The 10,426-nt window shown below is 36.7% G+C and overlaps 1 non-coding gene across 1 annotated transcript; it reads left to right on the forward strand.

The window, feature by feature from the left end:
- The first annotated feature begins 1,479 nt into the window (after positions 1-1,479).
- On the forward strand, positions 1,480-1,643 carry LOC116216511 (U1 spliceosomal RNA). Its single transcript, XR_004159404.1, has one exon. It is a non-coding gene; the product is annotated as a U1 spliceosomal RNA (small nuclear RNA).
- Positions 1,644-10,426: the final 8,783 nt, after the last annotated feature.

Here is a 10,426-nt window from a genome sequence, read left to right on the forward strand (position 1 = left end):
TCCTTTTAAGGGAAAGACTTCTATGGAGTCCTAGATTCCTTCCATCCTTTTGTATAGTTCATCATGTAAAGATTTTTGAAGGACACTGCTCTGTTGCTAGTCTTATTAAATCTCTTTGACAGCAATATACAAGCAGTACAGCTGCAAACAAAGTCAACAACAAAATATGAAAGAGATATCTTTTTTGTTAATGGTTATTTGCAATGCCGGTATTAAGACTTCAAAATTCAAATTTTCTGTTTTAATTTTAATATTTAATCAGTTGAATTATTTAATTATTTCACTGCAGAAATATCAGCAAAGAAGATGACTTTTTAAGCTGGACTTCACAAGAAAATATATGAACCTATAAACTGAACCACAGACAGTGGAAAGTTAATAAACACTGAAATCAAATGAGCACTGACGTATCTAAGTATGCATAAATACAGTGGGCAACAGATGACTGTAACAGATGGAGAAGAAGAAGAAAGCCAAGTTACACTAATCATAGTTCTGATACCTTCTAAGCAATGAATGACCCAAGAGTAACCATACATTTGTGTTTTCTTGGACTGGTGCACTTTCCTTCTCACAGTTTTTTGTCTTACTATATGGTTGGCTAATTATTCCTGTTTGTTCTCCTTGCTTATTCTAAGTTAAAAGATTGATGTGCAGGACTCCTTTCCCATCTGGTGACTCTCTTCAACATAAACGATACTTATAAATGCAGGGACATGCATTTCTATGTTTGGTTTTAAAAACCCATTATTGATCTGAATACTTCTGGACATTGATATATTTTTTAATCATAGATTTCTTTTAAATTCCTGAATATTTCTGTTGTTTCACTCTGAGAAATTATTTTTACAACAGACGATGTTTTACTGTAAACATGCCTATTTATTAAAGCTAAATCATATAATTCATAATACATTTGTTTTTTGACCTGACATTGTATTTTGATAAATGCTATATATTCTTGGTAAGCTAGCAGAGCTATGAACAAAAGAAGGAACAAAATTGCTACCCAATTAACTACTCAATATGAGAAGTATAAAGTAGAATAGCTCTGGTCCTTTACAATAAATGAGTAATTTAAAATTTTGATATCTCATTTTCTTGATAAATATTCTAATGAGGGGAGAAAATGGCTAAATGTTAATCCTCTTCTGTGACAGAATGTAAGAAATAGGGAAATTAAATTAATCTTCTTATTGCAGGTTTGACACTAGACTTTCATTCTTATTACCTGATGTTCTCAGTTCTTTATATTTACAGAGACTTTGTTCATGTTAATTTAGGTTATATCAAGAAGAAGCTGAGCGTTTTATTCTATTCACTTTTTTTTTTTTTCAGTAAGACCCTTAACAGTGAATAAAAATTAAGTAATCCTTCAGATGTACAATTCAGATGTACAATTGCTGTCCAATGCCTTAATTCCTAGTGTTCATGATTCTCTGATCACTTTAACTTAGAAAATGCTAGCTCTCATCAGGAATACATACCTGGCAGGGGAGACACCATGATCAGGCAGGTGGTTTTCCCAGGGCGAGGCTCATCCCCTGCACTCCGGGTGTGCTGACCCCTGCGATTTCCCCAAATGCGGGAAACTCGACTGCATAATTTGTGGTAGTGGGGGACTGCGTTCGCGCTCTTTTTTCCCCTGGAAAGGTGATGGAACAGCTTGTGCTGGATACCATCTCCAGACAACTGGGAGAAAAGGAGGTTATCAGGAGTAGTCAGCATGGGTTCACCAAGGGGAGGTCATGCTCGACCAACTTGGTGGCCTTCTATGATGCTGTCACATGCTGGGTGGATGGGGGAAGAGCGGTAGATGTAATCTACCTTGATTTTAGAAAGGCGTTTGATACTGTCTCCCACGACATCCTTATAACAAAGCTGAGGAAGTGTGGGATAGACGAGTGGACAGTGAGGTGGGTTGAGAACTGGCTGACTGGCAGAGCGCAGAGGGTCGTCGTTGGTGGTGCAGAGTCTGGCTGGAGACCTGTAACCAGTGGTGTCCCCCAGGGGTCTGTGCTGGGTCCGGTCTTGTTCAACATCTTCATCAATGACCTTGATGAGGGGATAGTGGCCACCCTCAGCAAGTTTGCTGATGATACGAAGTTGGGAGGATTGGCTGACACGCCTGAAGGCTGTGCTGCCATTCAGCGAGACCTGGACAGGCTGGAGAGCTGGGCAGTAAGAAACCGGATGAGGTTCAACACAAGCAAGTGTAGGGTCTTACACCTAGGGAGGAATAATTGCATGCACCAATACAGGCTGGGGGATGAGCTGCTGGAGAGGAGCTCTGCAGAGAGGGACCTGGCGTCCTGGTGGACGACAGGTTGGCCATGAGCCAGCAGTGTGCCCTCGTGGCCAAAAAGGCCAATGGCATTCTGGGGTGCATTAAGAAGAGCGTGTCCAGCAGGTCGAGGGAGGTGATCCTCCCCCTCTACTCTGCCCTGGTAAGGCCTCATCTGGAGTACTGTGTCCAGTTCTGGGCTCCCCAGTACAAAAAAGACAGGGATCTCTTGGAAAGAGTCCAGCGGAGGGCCACAAAGATGGTGAAGGGCCTGGAGCATCTCCCCTATGAAGAAAGGCTAAGTAAACTGGGTCTGTTTAGCCTTGAGAAAAGACGACTGAGAGGGGACCTGATCCAGGCTTATAAATATCTGAGGTGTGGCGGCCATAGTGGTGAGGCCAGTCTCTTTTCAGTGGTACGTGGAGACAGGACGAGGGGAAACGGACATAAGCTGCAGCACAGGAAGTTTCGCACGAATGTGCGTAAGAACTTCTTCACGGTGAGGGTGACGGAGCACTGGAACAGGCTGCCCAGGGAGGTTGTGGAGTCTCCTTCTCTGGAGATATTCAAGTCTCGCCTGGACGCCTACCTGTGCGACCTGGTGTAGGGAACCTGCTTTGGCAGGGGGGTTGGTCTCGATGATCTCTAGAGGTCCCTTCCAACCCCTACAATTCTGTGATTCTGTGATTCTGTAATAGACTCTCAGTAAAGTTCTAAAAATGTGCCCTTCTAGTTCATTTTCCAGGAAGGTGATACCACTCCTCACAAACTGCTGGATGTTACAATTCTCAGTGTAGCAACAAGCTGTATTTGCTCCTACCACCTGTTGAGTTCTTTAATGGCAACAAATGCAGACACAGATGTCTGAGTTTCTTGGTTTAAACTATTTATTACATTATCCTCCAAACCACCCTGGTACCTCCAAGAGTCTGACAGTTTCAACAGAAGAAAAATAATCTAGAAAAGGATAGAGTCAGTCACTGGTCCTCAGGTTTCACATTTTCCAATCATGTCAGATACCAAGCAGAAATGTTAAAATATGTAGACTAGGTTGTTATCAGGATCCCTTTATCTGTAATGAACTGTTTAATTATCTTCTTTACAGCACTGAGCGTTCTGTCTCCTCTGAACTTTGTGCTGCTTCCCTGGAGAAACATGCTTTCTCACATATTTCTCTGTTAGAACTCTCAGGCCACTTCTGCCAAATCAAGTGAAATCATAGCTGTTTCCGAACGTTGATGTCATCTGGAAATAGAAGTTTCACTGACAGTTGCAGCCATGCAAGTAGGAAAAGTAAAGTAATATTGGGAAAGGAAAGATATGGTCAAAGAGGAGCACGTTTCTGTAGAAAAAAGGCTTTGGTAATCCCAGAATGACAGTCACAGCTGTGAAATTAGATTGGACTATTTCACAGGTTTTGCCTCTCAAAAAGACAAAGGTCATAGAATCATAGAATCAGAGAATGGTTTGGGTTGGAAGGGACCTTTAAGATCATCTAGTTCCAATCCCCTGCTATAGGCAGGGACACCTCCCTCTAGACCAGGTTGCTTAAAGCCCCATCCAGCCTGGCATTGAATACTTCCAGAGCGGGGGCATTCACCACTTCTCTGGGCAACCTGTTCCAATGTCTCACCACTCACATAGGTAGTCATGGATTGATGTCTATGGAGAAAAATAAATATGAAAAACTTTAGTATTTAGATATAGTGTCTCCATGTTTTCGTGTAGGCATATTAAAACCTGCCCTTTGATTTTATGGCAGGAGAAGATAACACAACTGGAAAAAACAGATGATATGCACTGTTTTGGGAGATGGTCTAGAAGAATTATCTGTCAGCCTGGAACTATGATAATGTTTCTGATAAGAATTCCCTTGATGAGCAATCATTTCTTGGAGTTCTGTGCAGTGTGTAAGGATGACTCCCTCAGGAACTTACAAGTGTTAATATTAGCCTGTTTATTTCTTGAAACTGCACAATATGCCCCATCAATCTAGTTATTCTTGCCTTTCTTAATAGTAATTCATAACTATAACTAAACAGGACAACCTGAACTGACGAGTCTCAATGGATTCTCTAATAGCTTAAGATTGTATTTATGTTCCTCTTTGAATTGCACATTCACTTCCTGGGGAGTAAAGGAAGTTACTTGTCTAAATTAACTATCAAGGATGAAGGTGGGCATTGTTGCATTTTGTTGTACATGATTTTACAGGGACTTTCCTTACCTCGTATTTCTTACTTTGTCACTTACTTTCAGTAACAATTTTTTTTCAGTGTCTGTATAAATTTGCATGTAGCTAATATAAAAAATTTCCACAGGTAAGCCTTCAGTAAGCAGCTTTGGCATTGCTGTCCAAATAATTTCAAGCTGTCATGCTGCTTTCTCATCAGGTTTTTTGTTGTTCTTGTTGCTACATGGTTTTCTGAAGAGCAATAAATCTAGTTCAGAAGTGACACTTTTCTCTACATGACAGAGAAATATGTTTTGAGTATGTTTTCTTTCATTACTAAGACAGTTGATACTTCTGATAACATTTGCTTAAAGAAATAGAAGAACTATTAAGCAATGAGTAACAATGCAGTGCGTTTTCTAGGGAGAGTTTCATTTCAATGCTCCCAAGTAAAATACAAGGGAAAGAAAAGTTCTTTACATATGAATAGTATTTAGACAAAACTCTATCATAGTCCAGTCCCTTCCATTTTATTATGGGATGGTGACAAATGCCCAAGCATAAACCTTGAAAAGATTAGTTTTCCTTCTGAAATTGGATTACCCAGAGTTCTTGAGTATATGAATGCATATGCAGGAGAAAAAAAAGTTTAATTTAAGGACTCAGCATTCATTTCTTTTGCCTGGATATTCTGGACCAGAAATGTGTACCAGCCGTCAGCTACTGCCACCTGGCCTATACAGAAATATAAAGAAATACTGAAAAATGTAATAAAAACGTCAATCACTATTTTATTTAAATAAATTTCTTGGAAAATTGATTTTTTTTCCTTAATAGTATGCCTTTTCCTCACAGTTACCTTAGAATATTCAGTCACGTAGACTGTCAGATTAAGTGTATGTATATACATACATATGTAACATATGTATTTGACCCAATACTTAGAACAAGAAGTACTTTAGTTTGAAAGTTAATTAGCTGACAACTGTTAAATCATACAAAATATATTTTGAGATTCTAGATTTTTAGTGTTCACTTTAAGCCTAAGAAAGATTAGGTTCTGATGCCTGGTAAGTCTGACCAGAAATATAAATGAACTGGACAGGTAAGAGTGGCACCACAGTCAGACTAAACAGGTTCCTGTGCAGCAAAACTGAAGAACAAATGTGAACACATGCAAAAAGGAGGCAGAGATTTAACCTGAGATTAAAGGAAAAATGAGTTTAAAGAAGTTCAAAAGCAGGCAGAAAACAGATATTTCTATCTATTCTACTACTTCATATATATATGTAAGTATTTTAAACTCTATTTTAACTGACATTTCCAAAGGTGTTTGTGGTTTATACACTGGGAGAAACTCTCTTAAATAGATGGATTTTCTTTATTTTCCTTCTTCTCAGAATATCTGAGGAAACTTGCTCTGTCTGATGTGATTTCCATCAAAATTCCCGTCATTTTCAGAAGAGTGTGCAATTATATTTTTATAGCTTAGTGATTTTAATAATTGCCAGTAGACTAGGGGTAGCTTGAATAGTACTTCAATTTTAAGTGAAGAAGCAAAGGGCCTTGCATTAGCTTGACAGGTTATGTTTTGTACAATGTTAATTTTCATGGAATAGCTGATGAGCACTGCTATGCTCTGCGTTGAAAGAACTGGAAGGAGGTGCCAAACAATATTGATGGCTGAAAGTTCTGAAAAAGTTATTGAAATAGTTATTTTAAGGTTTTATGTGCCTAAAATAGATGTTTTAACATGAAGATAAATATTTTGATGTAATAATTGGCTAGAGGCTACACATCACAAACATTAACCTCTTACATCTACACTGTTTTGTAAATAGTTAGAAGACCACTATGTCACATGTGCAGTCAAAAGGTAGTGGAATGATAAAGGCTGATTTTCAGGAGTAACATTCAGGGTTTTTTTTGTTTGTTTTGTTTTTTGCTGGGAAAGATACGTTTTCCCATTTTTTACAATCTGCTCATTTTCTGTCATCTTTTCCTTTCTGTGACATCATGGATACCGAGAAATGAAGATAATTTAGAGGATATTTGTTTGCCCCTTCCCTTCAGGATCTGATCATAGAATTGTGTTCCTTAAATTATTTTTGAAGCACCCAATACCACCTGTCTCCACAGCTTCCTGAAACAGCTTCCTGAAGTTCACTATCTAATTTATAAAGAAATACTTCCCTGGATATGTTTTAAAATCGTCTTTTTGTGCTACATAGTTGTCTAAACACATAATGCTTTGTTACAGAACTCACTGGAAAACTTGATAAAGAGGCTCACAGTGCCATAGACTGAATTATTTTCCTTGCTGTATTAACAGAACCATTCTCATTTTCTGCCAGTGTTCTTCAAATAAAAAGTTTTACCATTTACTAGAGGCCTTTATTTGAAAGAAAGCATGTAGAGTACAGCAAATTAATTTTTTGTAATGCCTCAACAAATCCTGTTGTTATGTCTTAGATTGCTATACACTGCTACTTTACCACAGCACAATAATTCCATGGCCTCTGTTTCAGTTAAGGTTCATGTTCATTACCTTGGTCAACACGCTCACAACTGCTGTAATGCTGAAAAAAAATGTAAAATCTCCATTCAACAAATTGTGGTTAAATATACTGACAGACTTGTAAGTGTTCAGGAGGTAAATATATATGACAGTAAATGAGCTTTTTGAGGTCTGATTGATGAACTGTTTTCAGAGTCCGGGCAAAACCAAACATAAAGACAGTCTGAATAAAAAATGGCTCTCTAAATTATTTATAGAACATTAAGCATTTTAAGACAATATGGTACTTAACTCTTTCAAACAGCATCTTGACAAACATCTCTCATAGAAATGCCCATTCACCTTACTCAGACACTGTATACTTAGTATTAGAGTCAAAATATATTTATCAGCAGAAGGACTGAAGTATTCTTTTACATTACTGTGATCTTTTAGGAGGTACTGGTTTATTTATTGCTGTGACAGTGTGTTGAATAATTATAATGAATTACTGAAAATGTTACTAAATACCACAAAGAACATTCTGGTCTTTTAAAAGTATAAACCATTTTCCTCTGTGGCCAGGAGTCATGGTTCAAAAGAAAAGAAAAAAAAAGGATAAGCTATCCTTTTTGAACTTTATATAAATATTCTGAGCTTGTGTAGCTCCACAGATAGTCTTAAGTTTTCTGGGGAAAAGAAAAAAATATAAAATGCATAACCTGGAAGATTTGTGTTGTGTTGTCTTAAGAGGATGGTCATCAATTTCCGTGAGGTCAAGAGTTCAGTTCAACCTTTAACCTAAAATTTTGATTCACTTTAAGAAGAATTTGCTGGAAAAGTGCAAGAATCAATGAAATAAAGAAGGTAATTGTCTCTACAAAATGCAGAAAAGTTTTAAATTTAATAGGACAGTTGCTAACATTTTGAAGTCCAAGTGAATAACAAATGCCTGTTAATGAAACAGTTGAAAGCTAAAAGATATGAAAATTAGATATTCAAAACTACAGGCAAGAAGAAACACACCACTCGAATTCCACCGAGAAAATAGTAAAAGTAAGATTCTGAATCACTGCTGGTGAACTATTGATATTCCTGTAATGGAGTGAAAATATTGATGGGCAGAAGCCCTAGGGTTCAATTCAAATGGCACTTTCCTGAATTTAGGGGCTGTTCAATGCGGATTGTGTAATCTGCTGGCTGTCAGGCCTAGTCATGTCGTACACACAAATGAAATAAAGCCATCAAATTACTTTATAAAGAGCTGCAAAATATTCTGTGACAGCACCCAGTACTAATTAATGCCAGAGAGACCAAGAATTTACCTGCCTTAGATATAAAACGTTTACCCCTCATCATGACACAAACTATTGGGATTTTGGAACAGAAATGAACTGTTTGCAGCAAGCATTAAGTTCAAACAGTTCATTCAGATAGCACATATCCTCACAACTACCTGCTAAGACAAACTCATATTATTACATTTTTTTACTGCCTTTTATAGTAGCTGAGCTTTTTTTACAGCTTTTTTTTTTGAGAGAGAGAGAGAGATTACCTCAATTTGAATTTCATCACATGAAAAAATATATTTATAAAGATGAACAAGAGAATATACAAATATTAAACTCCAGATATTATTACTGGGCTCTTAGTGAAGATGATGGCATGGGAAATTGTGTATAAACCCTTGCAAAATCAAGGCAGATGGTATCCTTTGCTCTGAGCAAGTTGTTTTCTCAAAGAAGGGAACCTAGTTAGCCAAACATGTAAATGAATAATACTACCAATTTATAAATTGATATTGTCTTTTTTTTTTGAAGGAGTTTCTTGTCCTTTCTGAGCTTCTACAAGCATTTGTTCTTTCTTTTATAGTTCAGGAGATAATTACTCTTATAGAGTTCTCAAGGTTTCTTTGTATTATTCTGGTATTTTTTAACAAGTACAAAAAGGATGAATGAAGTTAAGAAATTTTTCTATGGAAATTATTTTGAGGAATTGAATTCTCTAACTTCAGAAAAAAGTCCCTTCACAGTTTAAAATGAACCATGTTAGCTACAGTAAAATATATTAACTAGCACTTTTATTAGGATTCATTAAATTAACCATTTATATTTTAAGACTAAACTTGAAGAGAATTTTTGGACAATTTTCATTTTCAAAATTATTAACAAAACAAGATTTCTTATATTTAAATAATTTTTTACTACAGCATATATTCACATAGTTACTACGTGTCAGATTTTGAAGAAATATAACTTGAGAGAATAATTTGCAAGAATTATGCATTTTATATTTCTACTCAGACAAAATGTACTACATATTTTTACATTTCCATTGTTATTTTGCTTTGAGTATGGAATGCATACAATTTGTTAATTTTTTTTCTGCTCTCTTACAAACAGGGAAAATAAATGCCATTGCTTTGTCAAATATAGGTGTGTTTTTGCAATTTGGTCAACAGCTGCTTTTAGCCAATGGGAGCAGTGAGTAGCAAGATATATTTTTCCAAGTCATAGTAACAGGAAAATAAAATAAGAAATAAACTTACTATTAAAATTAGCCAAACTTGGGAAGGAAATAGTTGTGTTTAAGAGATATCTGAGTGCTTCAGGAAGTTTCTAGTGACTGATAATCAATTTCTAACTGTATTTTTATTCAAGCCTCTGATGATTAGTTGCAATGCCCTTTTCAAAGGCCAACTTAAGTATCTACATCCTTGTGCTCAGCTGTAATTTAATATAAAGCTGTGTTTTATTGTGAACTCTGCAATCAGCAGGCATGATTCTGTCAGGAGTTTTCATTGTGAGATTTTCAGTTTAAATGTTAATTCCTGTAGGTATTCCTTTCAGTGTAACAAGTCCCATGGTGATTCCCATTAATCCATAGCTTGCAGAAGAATAACCAAGTTGAAAGGCACTTTCAAGATCTTTTAATGTATAAGGTATTCTATCTAATAGCTTACTGAGTACCACCTGAGTGAAAATCTATCAACATTTTGGCACAGTTGAGGTGCTTCAGATTTGAAGTCGCATATTTGAAAGATATATGATCTTGTAGCACATTTATTTCCTCAACATAAGTACATCCTGGACTAAATAAAACCAGCATTGGAAAAGGAGTTTCTTTTTAAGTGAATGTGCACTATTTTTCATGTGGTTTCAAACAACATCATTCTAGGAAATGAAACAATGTACATCAAATAACTAAAGGATGAAGAGACAATCAGTTGGACCGAGCTTGTAACTACGAGCAATGCAACTGCCAGCTAATCAGAAGTCCATAAATATACATGCACAGTCGTGCTGTGCTGAGCCGCATTCCCAGTCCTTCTCCCCACATACTGAAAAGACAAGCAAGTAAGAGAGCAGAAACTGGCAGAGCATTTTTTTTTCTCCTTATTGTGCCTCTGAAAGCCATATCAGATGAAATTCCTTTATATTTAAAGCTAAATAAAAACCAGAGGCATTAAGCT

Source organism: Meleagris gallopavo, chromosome 3, assembly GCF_905368555.1.
Source record: "Meleagris gallopavo chromosome 3, MGAL_WU_HG_1.1, whole genome shotgun sequence".
Taxonomy (NCBI): domain Eukaryota; kingdom Metazoa; phylum Chordata; class Aves; order Galliformes; family Phasianidae; genus Meleagris; species Meleagris gallopavo.